The 19,934-nt window shown below is 40.4% G+C and overlaps 1 protein-coding gene and 1 long non-coding RNA gene across 6 annotated transcripts in view; one reads left to right on the top strand and one right to left on the bottom strand.

Annotated features, from left to right (window-relative positions):
* EED (embryonic ectoderm development) overlaps positions 1–19,934 on the bottom strand; it is a 194,701-nt gene that overhangs the window by 114,615 nt on the left and 60,152 nt on the right. The window lies entirely within an intron of this gene.
* LOC131487186 (uncharacterized) lies at positions 14,527–18,756 on the top strand. The gene is made up of 2 exons (XR_009249652.1): positions 14,527–14,776; positions 18,436–18,756. It is a non-coding gene; the product is annotated as an uncharacterized LOC131487186 (long non-coding RNA).

Below are 19,934 nucleotides of genomic sequence, written 5' to 3' on the forward strand. Positions count from 1 at the left end.
CTGCCTACAGGACCAGTATGGAACATTTACATTCAGAGTGGACAGAGCTGTAGACACATAGACAAACTTTAACTTGGCTTGTTCCAGACTGCTTGCCAACTCATCACTCTTCTGTTTGGACTCATTACCACATTCTTTATTACAAGATACTTTTGGAACATGAGGCAAAGCCCTTGCCTACAGCTTTATTTGTTCTGGTTGCATATGTGATCTGCTTGCTTTCAGATGCCACCACCCATCTCTGACAGTTGGGCAGGGGGTTATGACTTCATTTCAGCACTAGGATTTCTCCTGGGCCCCATGGTCCAATGGGAACCGTCTGGGAAATTTCCTACAGCAGCTGCTTCCACACAGGAAAACAGGATAACAGGAACCCTCCTACTGATCTTCATCAATGCCTTTGATAGGATCCTTACTTGTTTAAGCTTTTCTCTATTTTCTGCCTTACATCGGGTAAGAAATATAGCGCAGCGGTAAAGAGCATGAGTCTTACACTTAGAGATGGATTTTCGTCCTGGCTCTGCTTCTTATTAGCTATGTATGTTGGGTGAATTATTTCTTTGAGCCTTAACTTTCTCATTTGTGAACCAGGAATAATAATGTTATCTACCTCATAGGGCTGTGGGGATTGGAGTAATGCTGCAAAGAGTTTAGAATAAAGCTTGCAAATAATACACCCTCAGTCAATGCAGCTATCATAATTCACTATTACTTAGTGTGTCCACTGCTCACAATGAGGATAGAGTGGGTAGTGAGAGGCTGCGGTAAGTTTTCATCATTACCATCAACATTTGGATGGAAAGAGAAACAAATTCAGATTTATTAAATGTTGGCCTGGGAGCTTTACTTACTAGAATCCATTTAATGTTCAGAAAGACCCCAATTTACAGATAAAGCTCAGGGGATTAAGGAACTTTCTTGATGTCACACAGCCAGGGTGGGAGCACATCTTCCTGACGCACGTTCTTTCCCTGTTTCCCCCAGAATACCCAGGGGTCCAATGGGGCTTTTCATTTGGTCCTTGTCAGTGGTGAATATCCACGTACTGACCTTGACATCCTTCTCGATACTTAGAACTAGAATTGCTGTGTATATTTAGTTCTTATTCCTCTCCCACTTCCTTAACTGGCCCCAAGATGTTCTGTGAGTCCTGCTGTAACTTCTCTTTTCTACTCAGTCCACGTCAGTCTGGTTTCCTGACAAACTTTCCTGTTTCTCTGGGTCTATCACTCTCCTCCTTTCTGTACCCAGCCATTTCATTTCCACAGCCTCAGCTTACCCTGTGCCTGGGACTGTCTGTGGTAGTATCAGTAGGACTGGGATCAGTAGCCCAGGCCAGGCTGGCTCAGCTACATACGAGGGGTGGGGTGAGGAGGGTGGGAGGGATAGTGGAGAGTGTAAGGGACACAGAAGATAACTGGGCTGGGGGTAGGGAGGCCAGTAGGGAACCTGGGGAGACTGACAGAGTCAGGAAAACACCTGCCTGCTCAGGTGAGGGCAAACAGCGTGCCTGGGGATGCTGCTGCAGCAACAGAGAAGTTAGGAGTGCTCTGTCTGTGCTATGGCAGATCTCAGGGGGAGCAGAGTCTTCAAGGCCTTGAACTTGGGGGAGTCAGGGTAAAGCAGGCTGAATGCTAGGCTCTAAGCTGATATCATATCAGGAGGAGTTCAGTTCCAATAGTATCTAAAAATGGAGCAGGATTAGGGATTTATGGACAGGCCTGGTTTCAGACAGTTTATTTGTAATAATAAACCATCAGATGGTCCCAGAAATTCCATTACATTGGCATACAGCTTGGATGTCCCAGGCTGCCTCTCCTACTCAGAAGTTGTACCAAAAATTCTTTGGCAGACACTGGCTTCTAACTTTTAGTTCTGAAAATGCAGTCACCATACCTAACCCATATTCTATAATCTAAAATATTTGGAGGAATGGTTATAGACTATCATTGGACTCCATTTTCCTGACTTCCTATAATAAATCTTTTGCTTACCATGTTATTTTTTTCATATTAAAAAAGTGTTAACTATACAAGTGTAAACTATAAATAAATACATTCTTTGCAAAAAAAAATTTAAATGAGTAGTGAGTGAAGAGTAAAAATCCTGCTCATACAACCTCACTTAACCCCACTTCCTTCTGTAAATTATCCCCCTATCTAGTCAGTACACTAACTTTCTGCTATTAGTTTTTCTATGCACTTAGGAAGATGCAGGAGTGTCCAGAATTACGGGGTGGGAGCCAGAAGGAGCAGACTGCTCTGGCAGAAGTAGTATTTTATCACTGACATTGTTTGTTTTCACTGTTCATGGTAATAATAAGACACAGATCAAGTAGGGGCGCCTGGGTGGCTCAGGTGGTTAAGTGGCCGACTTTGGCTCAGGTCATGATCTCGCAGTTGGTGAATTTGAGCCCCGCATCAGGCTCTGTGCTGACAGCTCAGTTGCCTGAAGCCTGCTTCAGATTCTGTGTCTCCCTCTCTCTCTGCCCACTTCCTCTCTCTCTCTCTCTCAAAAATAAATAAACATTAAAAAATTTTTTAAAAAGCAGACCATTAGATTTTATCATTTACTATTGTTTTCGTGTTATTGCCTAAAATTATTGTTTTAAAGTTATTCTCAGTTGATATATCCCCTTATTGCCTACACTCAGGACAGCTCTCCCTTCTTTGCCCTACTGTGGTAGGCCACTGTTCATATGTCCAATATGTACATTAATGTGTCTTATTTATTTATTTATTTGAGAGAGAGAGAGAGAGAGAGAATGAGAGAGCATGAGCAGGGAAGAGAGGCAGAGGAAGACAGAGAGAAAATCCCAAGCAGGCTCCATGCTCAGTTTAGAGCCCGACGTGGGGTTCAATCTCATGACTCTGGGATTATGACCTGAGCCGAAACCAAGAGTTGGACACTCAACTGACTGAACCACCCAGGTGGTCCATGTACATTCATGTATTTTTAAATGGGATAATCTATATATATTGTTCTACAATTTGCATTTTCTCCCTCACCTTCGTTTAGCAATATGTCCTTGGGATCTTTCCATGAGAGCACATAGAATTAGTATAATTCTGCCACTTTTTTATTAGCAGCTGCATAGTATCCCATAGTATGGTTGTACCATCCTCCTCTTGATAGATAGTAGGTCTTTCAATATTATGCCACATCAAACACCACAGCATCACTTATTTCCAGTGGCATGAAATTGGACGCAATCTACTGTCTAATGTCCTTAGATGACACTAATATCTATATATGATACTTAATAGTAATACTCATTTTTTATCAAATGCTTAGTCTATACAAAGATCTGTTCTAGGCACTTTGCATGTAAGTAACTCACTCAATTCTCAGAACAAACGCTATGAAGTAGGGACTACATATTATCATCCTCATTTCACTGCAGAGGCACTAAGGTAATCTCACCCAAAGTCCTATAACTAATAACTGGCTGAGCTGGGATTTGAACCATAGCACTCTGACTCCAGGATCTATACTACTGACCTCATTGTGCATACAAGCCTCTTGTGCATTTGCACAAGCTTTTCTCCAGGTTACATAGCTGGAAAAGAAAAACATTGATATGTATTTCCAAGTTACTCTGTCAAAAGTAGCTCTATCAGTTGAAACTCCCATGGAGTTTGAGAGGGCCATCTTCCCTAAAACCTTGCTAGTGCTGGATTTCATCAAGTTTACTCATTTTTGACAACCTGGAAGGTAAAAAAAAAAAAAGTCTTTTTTTTCTCCCTCATTTGAAAGTTAGTTTGGCTAGCTAGCATAATACATAATTCTAGGTCAAAATTATTTTCTTTCAAAGTTTGAAGTTACTGCTTTACTGCCCAGCATTCAGAGTGACCTTTCAGAAGTCTGAAAGCCAATTTATTTTTGTTCCTTGTAGGTAACCTGTTTTACTTCTTTGAAAACTTTTAGAGTTTTCTCTTTGTCCTTTTGGCTCTGAAACATCCCTAGTATCTGTCTAAGCAAGCATCTTTTTTTTTTTTAAACAGTTTTTTTTTTTCAACGTTTTTTTTATTTATTTTTGGGACAGAGAGAGACAGAGCATGAACGGGGGAGGGGCAGAGAGAGAGGGAGACACAGAATCGGAAACAGGCTCCAGGCTCCGAGCCATCAGCCCAGAGCCTGACGCGGGGCTCGAACTCACGGACGGCGAGATCGTGACCTGGATGAAGTCGGACGCTTAACCGACTGCGCCACCCAGGCGCCCCTAAGCAAGCATCTTTTAAAATGTCCCTTGTCTGACACTTAGCAGGCCCTATGAAGTCTTGAGCCTTTCTTTGGGTTGGGGAAATTTTCTTTTATTATTTCTTTGTGGATCTCTTCCCCACCAATTCTCGGTTCTTTGCTGGCATTTCTCCTGAATGAAAGGAGGCACTTCTGAATCAATGCTTTGTGTCTCTGGATTATTCTGCTTGGGCTGTCATAACCAAATACCATATACTGAGTGGCTTACACAACAGAAATTTATTTTCTCACAGCTTTGGAGGCTAAGATCAAGGTGCTGGCCAATTTGGTTTCCAGTGAGGGCTTTCTTCCTGGCTTGGAAACAGCTGCCTTCTGGCTGTGCCCTTGCTATGTCCTCACATGGCAGAGAGATAGCTCTGTTGTTTCTTCCTCTTTGTATAAGGTCACCAGCTCTACTGAATTATTGAATTGATCTCATTTAACCTTTATCACCTCTTCACAGGGCCTATCTCCAGATACAGTCACATTGAGTTCAGGGCTTCAACATATGAATTTGAGGGGAACACAATTCAGTCCATAGTAGTCTCTTAATTTTTCTGTCAGATTTTCCATTCTTGATAGTTTCTGCAGGTTTCCTGACACTCAGCTTCTGGTTAACAACCCCAGTTTTTGCCATATCCATTTTATTATTCATCTCATCTACTGCTTTTTAAATTTTACTATCATAATTTTTCATTTCCTGTTTGTTTGTTGTTTGTTTCTTTTTCATAGACCCTGCTGCAATATCCTCAGGGCTCTTTTGAAGGATGATGATATTTAGAATTTTTCAAATGCTCTTTTCTGTTCCTTTATCTTCCTTTCGTCTGGGATCGGCTTTCCATTTGTTGATCTTAAACCTTTCCTTTAGAGCTGTTGAATTTCCTCAAATATCTGGTGATCCTTGGTTTTTCATCATATTTATGTTTGAAGGATGAGTTAATTAGCAGGTATTTTGGTAAGTTTTCCCTCCAGTTTTGAGCTGTTCGTTTCCCCTCCACTTCCCTTTGGTAAATGGAGGGTTACTTGGGACCCTGTGAGTAGGACATTTTGACCGCAGACTTCCCAGTAAGGTGCTGGGAGCAGGCAGAGAGGCAGGCTTGGGGACCACCCTCCTCCCCACTTCGTCCTTTACCCATCCCCAGTTGCCAAAATAAGGAGGCCTTTACTTAGACAAAGCCCCAGTTGACAGGCTGGGCAGGAACAGCTTTCCCTTTTTCCTTTCTCTGTGTCTGTGGAAGTTGGAAAGGGTTACTTCAAGCCCTGCTTTTCTCACAGGCCCTTTATACACCAGCAGATGCCCTCCCCAGAGAGGGGACTTTCTTTCTTTGAGTAAAGCTTTGTGTTTTATCTCACCATCCTGACCCCTACCCCTCACCTACAGCTCCCTGAAGTAGAGGGAAGAGGAGAGAGGTCCGTTATTTATGGGTCATTTTAAAGATGAATAACCCTGATGAGCACTTCATAACTCCCAATTCTTTCTATTTGCTTTCTCTGAGCTGAGAGATTCTCTGCCCCTACCTTCAAAGAAATTTACCTTAAAAGTGTTTTGGAGTATGTTAATACTCTGTCCTGAATTCTCTATCAGTCTGATCCTAACTGCTTTCTAGCCAGATTTTTATCATAATTTCTGCCTTCTCTCTTGTTTGATGGTGTTGGGAGAGACTCACTGATTTTAAAAGCTATCTTTTGATTCATGGTGGGAGGGTGGGTATATGCTCATGCTTAGTTCTCCACTTTGATTTGCTTCCTCCTTTTCCATATGATCCCTCCTCCTTATAATGAAATTGCTGATAACAAAGTTGTTGGAACACAGCTCTTTGTTCATTAAAATAATTTCATTTAATAAAAAGTGCCAAACACTTACGTATACTATCGCTTTGAAACCTCACAACAATCCTGTGATGTAGGCATTTGGTCCAAATACACATTTGGTCGAGGAGGAAGCTGAAATTCAGGAAGGTTAGCTAAATTAATTGAAGTCAGATAGCTGATAAGAAATAGACCTAAATCTGACTCCAAGCCCACTTTATACTATTACATAGTATTTAAATGTTTGTTATATTTGTTTTCTCTAGTTTTCAGTGTGTTTATCTTTATTCCCCCCATTAATATATATGTGCTTTGAGAGGAAGGGCCCTGGTTATTGTAAAGGTACCTGACTTCATGTTTTACAAGCATCAGTCAGTTAAAATATGTAAACCAACTGAGTCACCTGGGTGGCTCAGTCGGTTGGGCATCCGACTTCGGCCCAGGTCATGATCCCACAGTTCGTGGGTTTGGGCCCTGCATTGGGCTCTGTGCTGACAGCTCAGAGCCCGGAGCCTGCTTTGAATTCTGTGTCTCCCTCTCTCTCTGCCCCTTCCCTACTCACACTCTATCTCTCTCTGTCTCTCAAAAATAAATAAACATTGAAAAATTTTTTTTTTAATTTGTAAACCAGCTAAATAAAGCGGCTAATTACAATATATCATGATAGCAACATATTGCAACTGCACATTATAGTGGTAGAAATGTTTTATTTGAGGTCTTTAAATGTTTTATTATGTCCACTGAATGAAAAACTTGGTTGCAAGTCAAAAGTAAAACTGGAGTAAAAGGAAAGGTCAAAGTTCAGCTCTGGCTGGAGTTGTTATGGCAACTCTCTAAGCAATAGGTCTGCATAAACAGAAGACAACATAATAGGAAATACCTATCGATCTCTAATATCAACCTTAGCTTATTAGTTTTCTATTTCTTCAATAGAATGATATGCTGAGATGACTAGAATTATGTACTTTTATGTATTCCATTACATTCACTGTCATATTATTCTCTGGAAGCCTGCCTCAGGAATAACAAACTTTCTGAAGGAGACAGAATCATGCCTTGACATTCCTAAGGACAGAGTCACCTGGGCTGGTTTGTTCTGATCCCATTTGGTTCATCTATTCAACAAATATTAATTGAGCTCCTATGACTTTGGCTGCATAATAAAACTACCTGAGAACTTTTCCCAAATACCATGACCAGTTTTCACTCCTAGACCAATGGAACCCGCATTCATATATTTTTAAAGTTCCTCAAGCAATTATGATGTATGTGAAGGTTGAAAAAACCACTGCTCCATGATATATTACAAATTGTGTTAACCACTGGGGCTACAAATAAAAACAATAATTGCTAATATTTATTGAGTGCATAGTATATGTCAGGCACTATTCTATGTGCCTTATATGTATTAACATGTTTAATCCTCATAACAACCCTAGAAGTTAGGTATTACTCCCATTTATAGATGAGGAAACTGAGACAAGAAAGATTAAGTATTTGGCCAAAGTTATACATTTAGGAAGTGGTGGAGTCCAATCTCAGAGTCCATGTTCACTGCTTTACAAACTATTAATAGTATCATAGTTCCATAAATAATGATAGGACAGTAGATACCTATTCAAAGCACCAAAAGTGGGAGGTGAAAGTAGGAGGTAGGGGCAGAAAGGTTTCCTGTAGGAGGTGGTACCTTAATTAGGTAGAGTAAGAATGGGAACCAGCAAGGAAAAGTGGAGGAAGAGCTTTTTAGGTTCCTGTTTCCCCTACCTTGCTAGACAACCTGCCTCCTCACCTCCCAGGAGTTCCTTCCTCCCTCTTCCCCACACTGAAAACACTGGAATGTCCACAATCATCCTTAACATGCCTAACATTTCAACTAGGAAGACTGAAGTCATGCACGATTACTCATGCAATTTTTCATTGTGACAATAGGTCCCTCTGTGTACTTGTCATTCAAATATATAAAGCTCCACTCTGTTGTTTTTTTTTAAAACAGCCTTTGTTATAGGAACAATTCACAAACGTGTCAAACACACATTGGTTCCCCACCCCCTTCTCCTGTCCCCTCACCTGATTGAGAGGCTAGAAAACAATATCCTGGCTTGCCAGGGACCTGTGTCCACTTGCTGACCCTGTCCCAATGGAAGCTAACCCTGCATTTCACTTTGCTTCTAATCAAGTATGGCTCTAAGTTTAAGTTTGAGGTTAACCTCAGGGAGTACTTAGCCACACCTGCTGTCCCTTCTGCCTGGCCCCAGGGTTGGGAACAGACTTTCTGTTGAGGAAAGGGAAATGCTCCTATGCTACTAATTACCTGTGGGAGGAAAGGAAGCTCTCTCCAGACACCAAAAATACCAAGGACCAACATTATAAAAAGCAGTCTTTGTACTAGCCAGCCCCATCATTCAGCCTAGGCTGGGGCTACAGGGAAAAATAACTCCTTCTGCAGCCCACAGGGTCCCTGCATCCCAAATGGATGCCTCAGGAGGCCATGCCCTGGGTGGGTGTCTGCTGGGGGATGGGGTCTCAGAAACATGGATGGAGGCTGACTGCCCAGAAGCCATAGGAAACTGCCTGAAGCTAGCGTGTTTACTGATGACTTTGCTAGAATAGTCATAGGCCTGTGAGTAAGTAACAAGGTGAGAAGTGGAGGTCTGCTGAGGTGTGAGGCGGAGCTGTGGGAGATTTCTCCAGAGTCTGGGTAATCTCACCCCGGCAGGCCCCTTTCCCTCCCTGTGCTTATCAAGCTCGGGGCGATCTGCACTTTGAGGGTAGGACTATCTTAAATATAGAGAAAGAAGTGTTACCATCTGGCCTGTTCCATTCCCTTAGGCTTGGCTGCGACAGGCCCAGATAGAGTCCACAGCATCTGGGAGACTCGGGTCTGGAGGGTGATCTTGGGGGAAGGGTTGAGTTGCTATGAAAATTGGATTTGGCCACAGGCTGGGAATTGGAGGCTTTCACAAACAGGAAGGCAGTAGGGCCATTTGGCTGGGCCTTTGGGCTCAAGTGGCTTCAGAATTTGGCTGCTGATCAGTGTTGGGGAATGAGGTGAAACCTGAGGGTGCCCCAAGGATTGAGGACCTTTGAATCTGAAAGCTGCCAGAGCCACATTGAAGTTCTTAGAGGGCCTGTTTTCATGGTCTGTCTTACTTTACAGAGCCTGGGACAGATTCCCAAGACTCTAAATTGCCAAAACCAGGAAGTCAGGGTACTAGAATTTCATACTAGGCAAGTTTCCCAGTCTCTCACTCCAACATTTCTGCATCTGGGCAGACTAGGGGAAAATTCTTCCATTATAATACCACATGTACAGGATCCTTGGCAGCGATGTGCATGGAGGCACATCTTTCTTTTCTTCCCTCCTGTTGATATGGGCTCTCCTTTATAGACTTTTCAAGTGTCAGAGCTCAAAAGATTTTAGAAGCCATGTAGACCAATTCTTTTGACAGAAAAGGAAATGCAGAACTGGAGAGAAATGACTGGCACAAAGAAACACAGCTGGTTAATGAAACCACTTCTTCTGACAACCAGTGCAGGGCTTTTTCCATAATACCACACCCTTTATAACAAATAACATTTGTGTATCAGGGGCTCCTGCCCATTCCCCCTTCTGTTTCCCATTTTACTCACTTCCATGCACAGGGCCATAAAGTGCACCTTGTAGACGGTAAGATGACTTTCTGAAAGGTTTCTGTTATTCGGCATACTGACAAAAACAGTGTTAGGTTAGAAAGAAAGAAGCCGTCATAGCCAGAGGTTTCCAATGTGAAGTGCAGGTCACCCAGGGTGGAAGGGCAAATTCTATGACTCTCAGGCCTCAAAGCTGTCCATGAGCCAGTAGCATGGGCCTCACCTGGGAGTCTCACCCCAGAACTGCACTTTCCCCAGATCCCTAGATGATCCAAATACACATTAAAGTCTGGGTAGAACTTACTTTTAGGTAAGGCTCTGCAAAAGTCTTCCTCCTCCTCTTCCTGCCCAAATGCTTAACCTCCCACCTCCCTCCTGCTCCTCCACCCGTCTTTGTCCTCAGTTCTAAATGCTACCTTGCTCTGCCATTTCTTGAAATTTAAAGCCCCAATGGGGTGGGGGTGTGTTATATTTTAAAAGGGGACTTGTTTTTTTAGAAAAATAAAATATAGGAATTCGAAAGAACTTTTGCAGCTCCAATGCCATGTTGTTAATGTAGAAATATAAACATCTACTATGTTTATATTGGCTTGCTTGTAAAATCATCATCTTTGGTTATATTTAGGAACTTGATGGCTTGGAAAGTATACTGAAAAACTCCAAGAACAAAAATATTTTTCCCCTTAACTCTCTGGAAAATAAAAATCTCTTTTAAAAAATCTTCAAACATCTTTTCCCTACTTTCTTATACCCATCCACCATTACACATTTCCTCCTCTTACCTTTCATCCAGTTCAGTTTTCCTCATTTCACTTACATTTTTTTAAATGGAATTTTTCTTATTACATATATATTCCTTATAGAAAAAATAGGATATAAAGAAGCAAAAGAAAACACAACCAGACCCACAACTACTATAAACGTTTTATAAAAAATTATCTCAAACCTTTTTGTGTATGCATTTGTTAACAAAAATGGGATAATTCAGAACATAATTAGTATCTATTTCCATTTCTTCCTTCCTCTCCTTTTTTTCTTTTCTTTTCTTTCTGTCTAGGCTTCATGCCCAACACGTGTGGAACCCAGCACGGGGCTTGAACTCATGACCCCGAGATCGAGACCTGAGCTGGGATCAGAAGTCAGATCCTTAACTGACTGAGACACCCAGGTGCCCCAGTATCTAGTTTCTTTTACATAGAACTATAAATCACTAACTTCTTTACATCTGTGAACATAAAAACGAACATTTTTATTAAATTCTGCCATATGGATTGTACCATGACTGATTTAATAATATTTCCATTGCTGGATATTTAGGTAGTCCAAAGTTCTCACTATTAAAAATAGTACTGCATATCCTTACTGATTTTCTTACCTTAAAAAATTCTTTCATTAAATCATAAATGTGCTATTACACTTGTGACAAATATTTAAATACAGAAAACATTTTTGGACCATCATTCCCAGTCCTGATTTCCATCCCACCTTCCCAGAGGTAATCACTGTTACCAGTTTTGTATATATTCTCCCAGACCATTTTTTATGCATTTAGTACATATATATGTAGCTATAAAAAATAAATTACTATTCCAAGTTGTTGGTTCATTCGCGGTTATTTTTCACACCAATGGTATAATATAAGACCTATCATTCTTCAAATTGCCTTTCTCACTTAAACAATCAATTTTGGAGTGCTTTCTGTATTAATGCCTATAGATCTACTTCACTCATTTAAGCTGTTGTATGGCATTTTGTGTCATGAATAGAACGTAGTTTATTTAACATGTGTTGTATCAATTGACTTTTAGGGTACTTCCACTTTTTGTCTCTTATAGAGAATACATTTATATGAGCTTCTTTGTGTACATGTGTGAGTGTGTCTTTAGGGGAGATTCAGAGAAGGGGCATTGTTGAATCTTAGGATCACTGACTTCTTTCTACGTATGAATGAGAGGATCTTTTGAAGATCCTGGAGCAAAAAGTATAGTTCATTTAAAAAATTTTTTATTTTTTATTTTTGAGAGAGTGCACAAGTGGGGAAGAGGGGCAGAGAAAGAAAGAATCCCAAGCAGGCTTCATGCTCAGTGCAGAACCAGACACGCGGCTGGATTCCACAACCCAGGAATCATAACCAGAGCTGAAATCAAGAGTTGGACACTCACCCAACCAACTGAGCCACCCAGATGCCTCAAAGTATAGTTCTTAAAAGCCTGAAAAGTGGTTTTTTTGCCCCAGCTTTATTCTTGGTTTCCAACATTATCTTGAGGTTTCTAGCTAGAGTGGATGGAGGCAACTGAACAAGAGAAAGGACATACCAGGCTTTGGGGGAAAAACAATAAGTAGGTTTGGCTGAGTTTAAGATGCTGCCTTACATGAGGGAAGAATGCCTATGGTGCGGGGCAGATGGGGTGTCCTCCCCTACTTCTCTTGTTCCAGCTGCTCCACTCCCATCACAGCTCAGTGAATCCAACTGTCAACCCAACTTTTTTTGTTGTTTATTTATTTATTTTGAGGGCAGAGGAGAAAGGGGCAGGGATAGAGGGAGAGAGAGAGAATCCCAAGCAAGCTCCATGCTGTCAGTGCAGGACCTGATGCGTGGCTTGATCTTACGAACCATGAGATCATGACCTGAGCCAAAATCAAGAGTCCAACGTTTAACTGACTGAGCCACCAGGTGCCCCATCAATTCAACTTTTGATGGGTGCACATGGGGTAGAAAGCATAGCATTAGGTGCTATAAGGATTTCAATAGGTGACATGGTCTCTACCCTTGTGAAGGGGAACAGACATCCATTCATGAGGAGATGTATCAACACTTACAAGCCATGCTGTACTACCAAGTAAAACTTAGGGCTAAGAAAACAGCCACCATTACTGCTGAGTGAACATCAAGTCTACTGCACCTTTCACCTGGATTAATTGCCCCCAGGTTTTCACTTGGTCTTCTCACCTACAATCTCTCCTTTTCAACCTATCCAGTTGACTGCTGATAAATCTGAAAAAGCCACTTTTTGGTATCTGTGATCTTGTTCATTTCCCACTCCTCTTATTGTGCCCAGTAAGCTACCCCTCATCCTTTAAGATTCAGCTTAATAATGTTAAGGTGGTAATTATTTGTACTATATAAGTGTGTCAAATCAACACATGGTACATTTTAAGCTCACACAATGTTATATGTCAATTATATACCGATAAAGTTGGAGAAAAAAGACTCAGCTCAAACTTTTCGTTCAACATGTATTACTACTCCACATGTATTAAGCACATACTATGTGCTTATCACCTCTACTAAAAATTTCCCCTGACTCTAGGCTCTTGTGAATAACTCCTTCCTTGCTTATTCTCTTGTAGTAGATCCTACTTTATTGTCACTACTTTTTACATATGGATGTATATATTTTCTTCCACTTCTCTTTATTTCATTAAAATTTTTAAAATTTGGGAGCCTGGGTGGCTCAGTTGGTTAAGCGTCCAACTCTTGACTTCAACTTAGGTCATGATCTCATGGTTCATGACTTTGAGCTGCTTACAGGGCTCTACACTGTCAGTGCGGAGCCTGCTTGGGATTCTGTCTCCCTCTCTCTCTGGCCCTCCCCTGCTGGTTCTCTATCTCCCTCTCTCTCTCAAAATAAATAAAAAAAATAAACTTAAAAAATAAGAAATAAAAATTTTAAAAAATTGGAGCGTAGTTGACATACAACGTTACACTAGTTTCAGGTGTACAACATAATGATTACTTATTTGTTTGTCTCGCCTACCTCTATCCCAAACTGTGAGTTCTTAAAGTGCAGGGTCTCTATCTTATCCATCTCTGTACCCCCAGTACCCAATATGATGCTGGGCACATGCTTGATGCTTAATACATGTTTAACAAAAACAATAAATAAATGAGCTTCCCAGAAATGTGTACACTGTTTCTCAATGCACTTTTAAGATTTGGAGGTTAACTTTCCTTAGAAAGAGAAGAAACCATGTTAGGTGGCAAGAGCAGAGATAGTCTTTGAGGTGACTTGTCCTAGATCCTGAAAGTAGTAAAGGGAAGAGCTGGTACTCGCCCAGGGTCTAAGTCTTTTCATTTTATATTTCAAACACGCAGTCTACATCACTGTTGCAATATAAGGGGTACTAAAGAAGTGTTTATTTAAAAGAAGAAAGGAGGGGTGCCTGAGTGGCTCAGTCATTTAAGCTTCCAACTTCGGCTCAGGTCATGATCTCACCGTTTATGGGTTCGGGTCCCACATTGGGCTCTGTGCTGATAGCTCAGAGCCTACTTCGGATTCTGTGTCTCCCTCTCTCTCGGCCCCTCTCCTGCTCACACTCTGTCTGTCTCTCTCTCTCAAAGACAAATAAACATTAAAAAAATTTTTTTAATGAAGAAAAATAAAAAAAGAAAGATTTTAAAAAGATCCCAACTTTCCCTAGTTTGGAACTGAACTTAAAAATTTTTTTTTTTAATTTTAGAGAAATAGTGCAAGTGGAGTAGAGGGGCAGAAGGTGAGAGAGAGAGAAAGAGGGAGAAGAGAGAGAGAGAGAGAGAGAGAGAGAGAGAGAGAGAGAGAGAGAGAGAGAGAATCTTAAGCAGGCCCCACACTCAGTGCAGAACTGGATGTGAGGCTAGGTCCCACGACCCTGGGATCATGACCTTAGCTGAAATTAAGAATCCAACACTCAACCCACTGAGTCACCCAGGCAACCCAGAAATGGACTTTTTAAAGCTCAAATTTAATGTTGCCTCTTGTCTAAAGCTCTTTGATCATTTCTCATTGCTCTTAGGTTAAAGTTCAAAATTTTAATTTGTCATGTGAGGCTCCACATGGCCTGGAGTTTGCCTATTTCTCCAGCGCCTATTTCTCCAGCACCCTTTTGCATCATTCTTCCTGGGGCTCCTTACACTACAGAAGTCATTTCTTTGATTCTCAAGGTCACCAAGCTTCTTCATCGGTAATCAGCTCCTTATGCCTGGAACACCCTCTGTACCTTCCCCCCCCCCCCCCCCCCACCGTCTCACTAACTGCCACTCATCCTTCAGGTCTCAGCTTAACTGTCACTGCCCAGGGAGACCTTCCCTCAGCCGCACAGCAGGCTGGCTCACTCTATGGTATACTTGCATGGTGTTCTATCTTTCCCCTTTATAACACTAATGATCATTGTAACTTGACCGTTAAGTGTGTAATCATTGAATGTTTGTTTTTCACTCCCTGCCTCCTAACTCCAGATTAGAAGGCCCATGAGAATAGGATCTGCATCTGTTCTGTTCACTACTTTATTGAAATGGCTTTACCTACATTACTTCATCTAGTTTCACAATCTTGTGAGGCAGACATTCTCATCTCCTAGTTGACAGAGGAGAAAACTGAAAACTCTGAGGGATGTGTGGTAGAGTCAATATTTGAGCACAGTTGCATCTATATTACTGAAGGGTTAAAAGAGCTAATTCATTTACTGGGGATTTGGAGTCTCAAGACCAGAACTTAGTAGGGTAATCATTCTGGGCATGTCTTCTCACCTTCTGTATAATAGAGATAATATTACTTACCTTACCTTCCTCATAATTTTCCATAGGATCAAATAAAATAATACATATGACTTGCCTGGTAGCCATAATACAGTCTACAAATGTAAGTGAAATAAGTAGTATTTTTCATCAGACTCAAGTCTGTAACGGCTGGTGCTTATCTGGTCTGCCCACTCTGGGCATCAGTTTCTTCAGTAAAATTGTCAGTTTGAAGACACTGAGTCCAGATGTCCCTGTATTTTATTTAGAGAAGGTTGGTAGCCTGGGATTATGTTGACAGCTAAAAGATTGAGGATGACAGCATTCATCTTACAGAATGAGAACTATACATTTAGCTTTAAATAAAGCAACAAATAAAATGCAGTGTGTCTAGTATTTAGCCTCTATTATTGGTCACCAAGAACAGATTCAATGGTTAGGCAAGTGCAGTTAATGATTAGCACGAATGGTTGAGAGTTTAGACTTTGGAGTCATAGAGACTTAAGTTCAATTCTTTCAGCTCTATACTTACCTACAAAGAGGACTTAGCAAGTTACTTAACTCCTCCAAGCTTCATTTCTACATCTTTAAAGTGAACCTACCCTTAGACCGTTGTAAATATTAACACAAATAATGTAAGTAAGCACCCGGGACACAGGAAGCACTCTATAAATGTGGAGAGTTGTTATTGCCATGTCAGTCTTTCTTTCCTGGCTTGCTGATCCCTGTACACCTATTTGTTCCATGTTGCTCCCATTCCAACTGGAATGATGACTTTCAGGTGTCAGAGTCTTAAACATCAATGCCAAGAACTCTGTTTCTCAATCTGCAAGTGTTCCAAGTGAGGCCAACCCTGGATAAAGGGGAGAGCTTTCCTCCCATGTGTTCTGCACAATGAGTCCCACCAGTTTCTTGTAAGTGTGGGGAAACTTCTCTATTTGTGCAGAGCAGCAAATTCTTCCATCCATGTCTCTGCTCAACTACTTTTGAGGGTCACACTAAGGATGAGAGGATTTTATCCTCTCGAGTGGCTTCAGACAGCTGAAGGATGTGCAGTTTGGAGCTTCAATAAAAAACGCAGTTTTATTGTTTAGTCACTATGGCTACTATCACACAGGCTCAATAAGATGCTTTGATTCATTATTAATTTCAAAATGAAAGCCTTTCTGTAATTTTTTTTTTTTTTACCCTGAGCAATTTGATTTGATTTGATTTGATGCTACTTACTGGGTATTTTATTATTATTAGTCCCACTACAATACCCTTTGCATTGATGAAAATATTTTCCCTCTCTTATAAATACATTGTGACATAAATCTAGGTCAGTTTCATCCTAGAGCCATAAATCAACAGTGTAGTTTAAAGTATTAAGTAAAATGCATGAAAAATTGAGACATAATAGAATTACTCCCATCTAAACGCAAATTGATTATCAACAAACTTACAAAAGGTGAAGTAAATCCAATAATAAGCAACTTGTTGACTATCAAATGATTTTTGGAATTATAAAACATTTAAGATTTCTCAAAAAATTGTTTCATAATAATATTTTAATCTAATGATCAATCTGTTTTTAATTTTAAAATAATAAAGCTTCCCCATATCAAAAATAATTTTAATATATAAACTCCATATCATTTGACATGTAATTACTTTGAATAATACATTAAAACTAAAATAAATGTAGCACCTACACTAATTAAACTTATTTTATTTTTTTTAATTCATTTTTTAATTTTATTTTTTAATTTTAATTTTACACCCAACTTAATTAGAGTATAGTGCAACAATGATCTCAGGATTAGATTCCTTAATGCCCCTTACCCATTTAGCCCATCCCCCCTCCCACAACCCCTCCAGTAACCCTCTGTTTGTTCTCCATATTCATGAGTCTCTTATGCTTTGTCCCCCTCCCTGTTTTTATATTATTTTTGTTTCCCTTCCCTTATGGTCATCTCTTTTGTCTTTTAAAGTCCTCATATGAGTGAAGTCATATGATTTTTGCCTTTCTCTGACTGACTAATTTCACTTAGCATAATACCCTCCAGTTCCATCCACGTAGTTCCAAATGGCAAGATTTTATTCTTTTTGATTGCCGAGTAATACTCCATTGTGTGTGTGTGTGTGTGTGTGTGTGTGTGTGTGTGAATACCACATCTTCTTTATCCATTCACCCATCAATGGACATTTGGGCTCTTTCCATACTTTGGCTATTGTGGATAGTGCTGCTATAAACATGGGGGTGCATGTGTTCCTTAGAAATAGCACTCCTGTATCCCGTGGATAAATGCCTAGTAGTGCAATTGCTGGGTCGTAGGGTAGTTCTATTTTTAGTTTTTTGAGGAACCTCCATACTGTTTTCCAGAGTGGCTGCACCAGCTTGCATTCCCAAGCCTTTCTGTAATTTTGAAGTAGGAGTCAGGAGTTCTAGTGATAGCATTGTGTGTGTTTTCACTTAAAATGTACTTATTGAGAGCTACTATGCTGTGGTCTCTGGAGAGGAACACAAAGATTAATGACTTCTCTTTCCCTTGCAGGAACTGAAATCCTACGCATGGGATAGAAAAGGACACAAACAATGGGAGGGAGTGAACAAGTAGGCAAGGAAGGACGCTCTGAGCGTGGCACCCTCTATTCTGGATTGGGATTCGTGTGTTTGGGGTGGTGGGTTAAAGGAGTAAAAGGAAATGAGCACTCTACTGGGCCCAAATCCTAGCACTTGTACTTATTAATTAAATTAGCCTGAGCAAGCCACCTACCCTCTCTGAACCAGTTTTTCACATGAAAAAAGAGGAGATTCTTACCTCAAAAGATTGCTGTAAGGACTAACCGAGATAAAGTACATGCCAAGCAGGATGCTAGGCTAATTGTAGATAACAAGTATTCGTCACTATAAATATTAGTATGATTAATACACCAAAACATAAATAGTACTAAAAAAAATCTTGTCAGCATATAGGGTCAGTGGAGGAGGCTTAATGAAAAAGATTTTAACTCTTATTTCAGCAGTATGGTGTGGACGTGGAGCACTTCTTAGATATGCAAATGTGAGATATTTGCTAAATATTTGCCACTCTTCTGACACAGATGATGACATCCTGTGGTCACTCCCCTCCCCTGGTGAGATACTATGTGGTGGTTTCATGTTCACCCCACCCAAGATGGTGGATTATCTGATGGTAACAGAGAAACAGGAAGATCAGTGGTTTTAAATATACAGCGACTATATGTTTTACAATAAATAACTCTTCCATTTCTATCAGTTGCTTGACCAAAGGCTGAACAAATGATGATATAAAATGATAAGGAACTGAAGACACAGCTTTTGGAAAAGCTGAAAGCCTCTTTGATGTTGGAAGCACACTGTGTCATGCATAGCGTGCTGGGTAAGAAGATGGCTGAAGATGACTTTACAGACAGGATAATCGCTCCAGCAGACAGATGGAAGGGGGAAGGGGGTCTGGCTTTGTACCTGTAAGTGCAGCTGCACCTTCCTTGATGAAGCTGTTCTGTATTCTAGAACCTCTCATTCGGTTTGCTCAAGTAATCCAGATTTGAATAAACAGTCACTGTGTGGAAGCTAACTCAGATCATTTATTATAAAACTCCTTGATTTATAGGAAATATGTGGTTTCTAGGAGGAGAAAATGAGACAATCTGAGATATAATGGTTATTATTCATAAGAAATGAATGGTCTTTGCTCTCTTTCTAAAAGCATTATTCTCATAAGGAAATTATAACACCCAAAGGTTTTATTGGCATTAATGTGGTTATATCTATGTTCATTATGATGATAATCATAACAGTGTTACCATTTTTGAGCTTCTAGCTTAGGTCAGTGGAAGGGAGAACTCAAACCGCCTTCTAGGAGAGTTTGAGCTTGGCTTCAGGTTAAACCATATGGCTTTGGAGAGCTGCTCATATTCAGTCTCTAGGCTGTAAGCTCCATAAAGGTAAAGGTCTTCCCTATCATCTTCAGGACTGTATTATACTCAGAGTCTAGCAGAGCGTCCAGTACATGATGGGTGTTACATCAATATTTGTTGAAATATTTAACATTCATTATCACTTTTAATACAACAATCCTGACAACTCAATAGTATTGCTCTGGTCTGTGAATAATAAAGTTAGCCTGCTTGTTTCAAATCTATCTGCAGAATTATGGATGAGATGCGGTATTGCAGGGTTGGAAGAAATTTGCTTTATGGTCACATGATCTCTGAGTTTAACATGGGAGAATCAAGGCAAATAATATTGTTTATGTAAGATGCTTTTCATGCTTTCACAGAACGCGAAGAAGTAGCTCTGTTGGCCATCTGACTAGAGAAGAAGTTTGAAACCGTATTTATGGGGAAGTGGAGATGTTTGGTCTGGAGAAGAGAATGCTTCGGGGACATAGTAACCATACTTTCATACCCAAGGCCAACTCAGAGCAGAAGAGACTGTCTTGAGTGTGTAGGCCCAAAGGCCAGAATGCACTGCAAACTTTAGGGAAACCAATTTTGGTTTGATATAGGGAAGAACATTGTAACTCCTTGTGCTGTTTAGAAATAGATCACCTTGGAGGTAGTGAATCCCATTGTTGGCAAATGACCACACGATCACTTGACAATGGTATTGTAAAAGGGATTTAAGCATTAGCTAAGGGGAGAAAGACACTAGGCTAAATGAATATCTCCTTCTTATCTCCTAGAATATTATGATTCTATAATCATGTATTTGAAATTTATAAAGATGATATCCAGGTAAGAATATATTAAA

Source organism: Neofelis nebulosa, chromosome 10, assembly GCF_028018385.1.
Source record: "Neofelis nebulosa isolate mNeoNeb1 chromosome 10, mNeoNeb1.pri, whole genome shotgun sequence".
Taxonomy (NCBI): domain Eukaryota; kingdom Metazoa; phylum Chordata; class Mammalia; order Carnivora; family Felidae; genus Neofelis; species Neofelis nebulosa.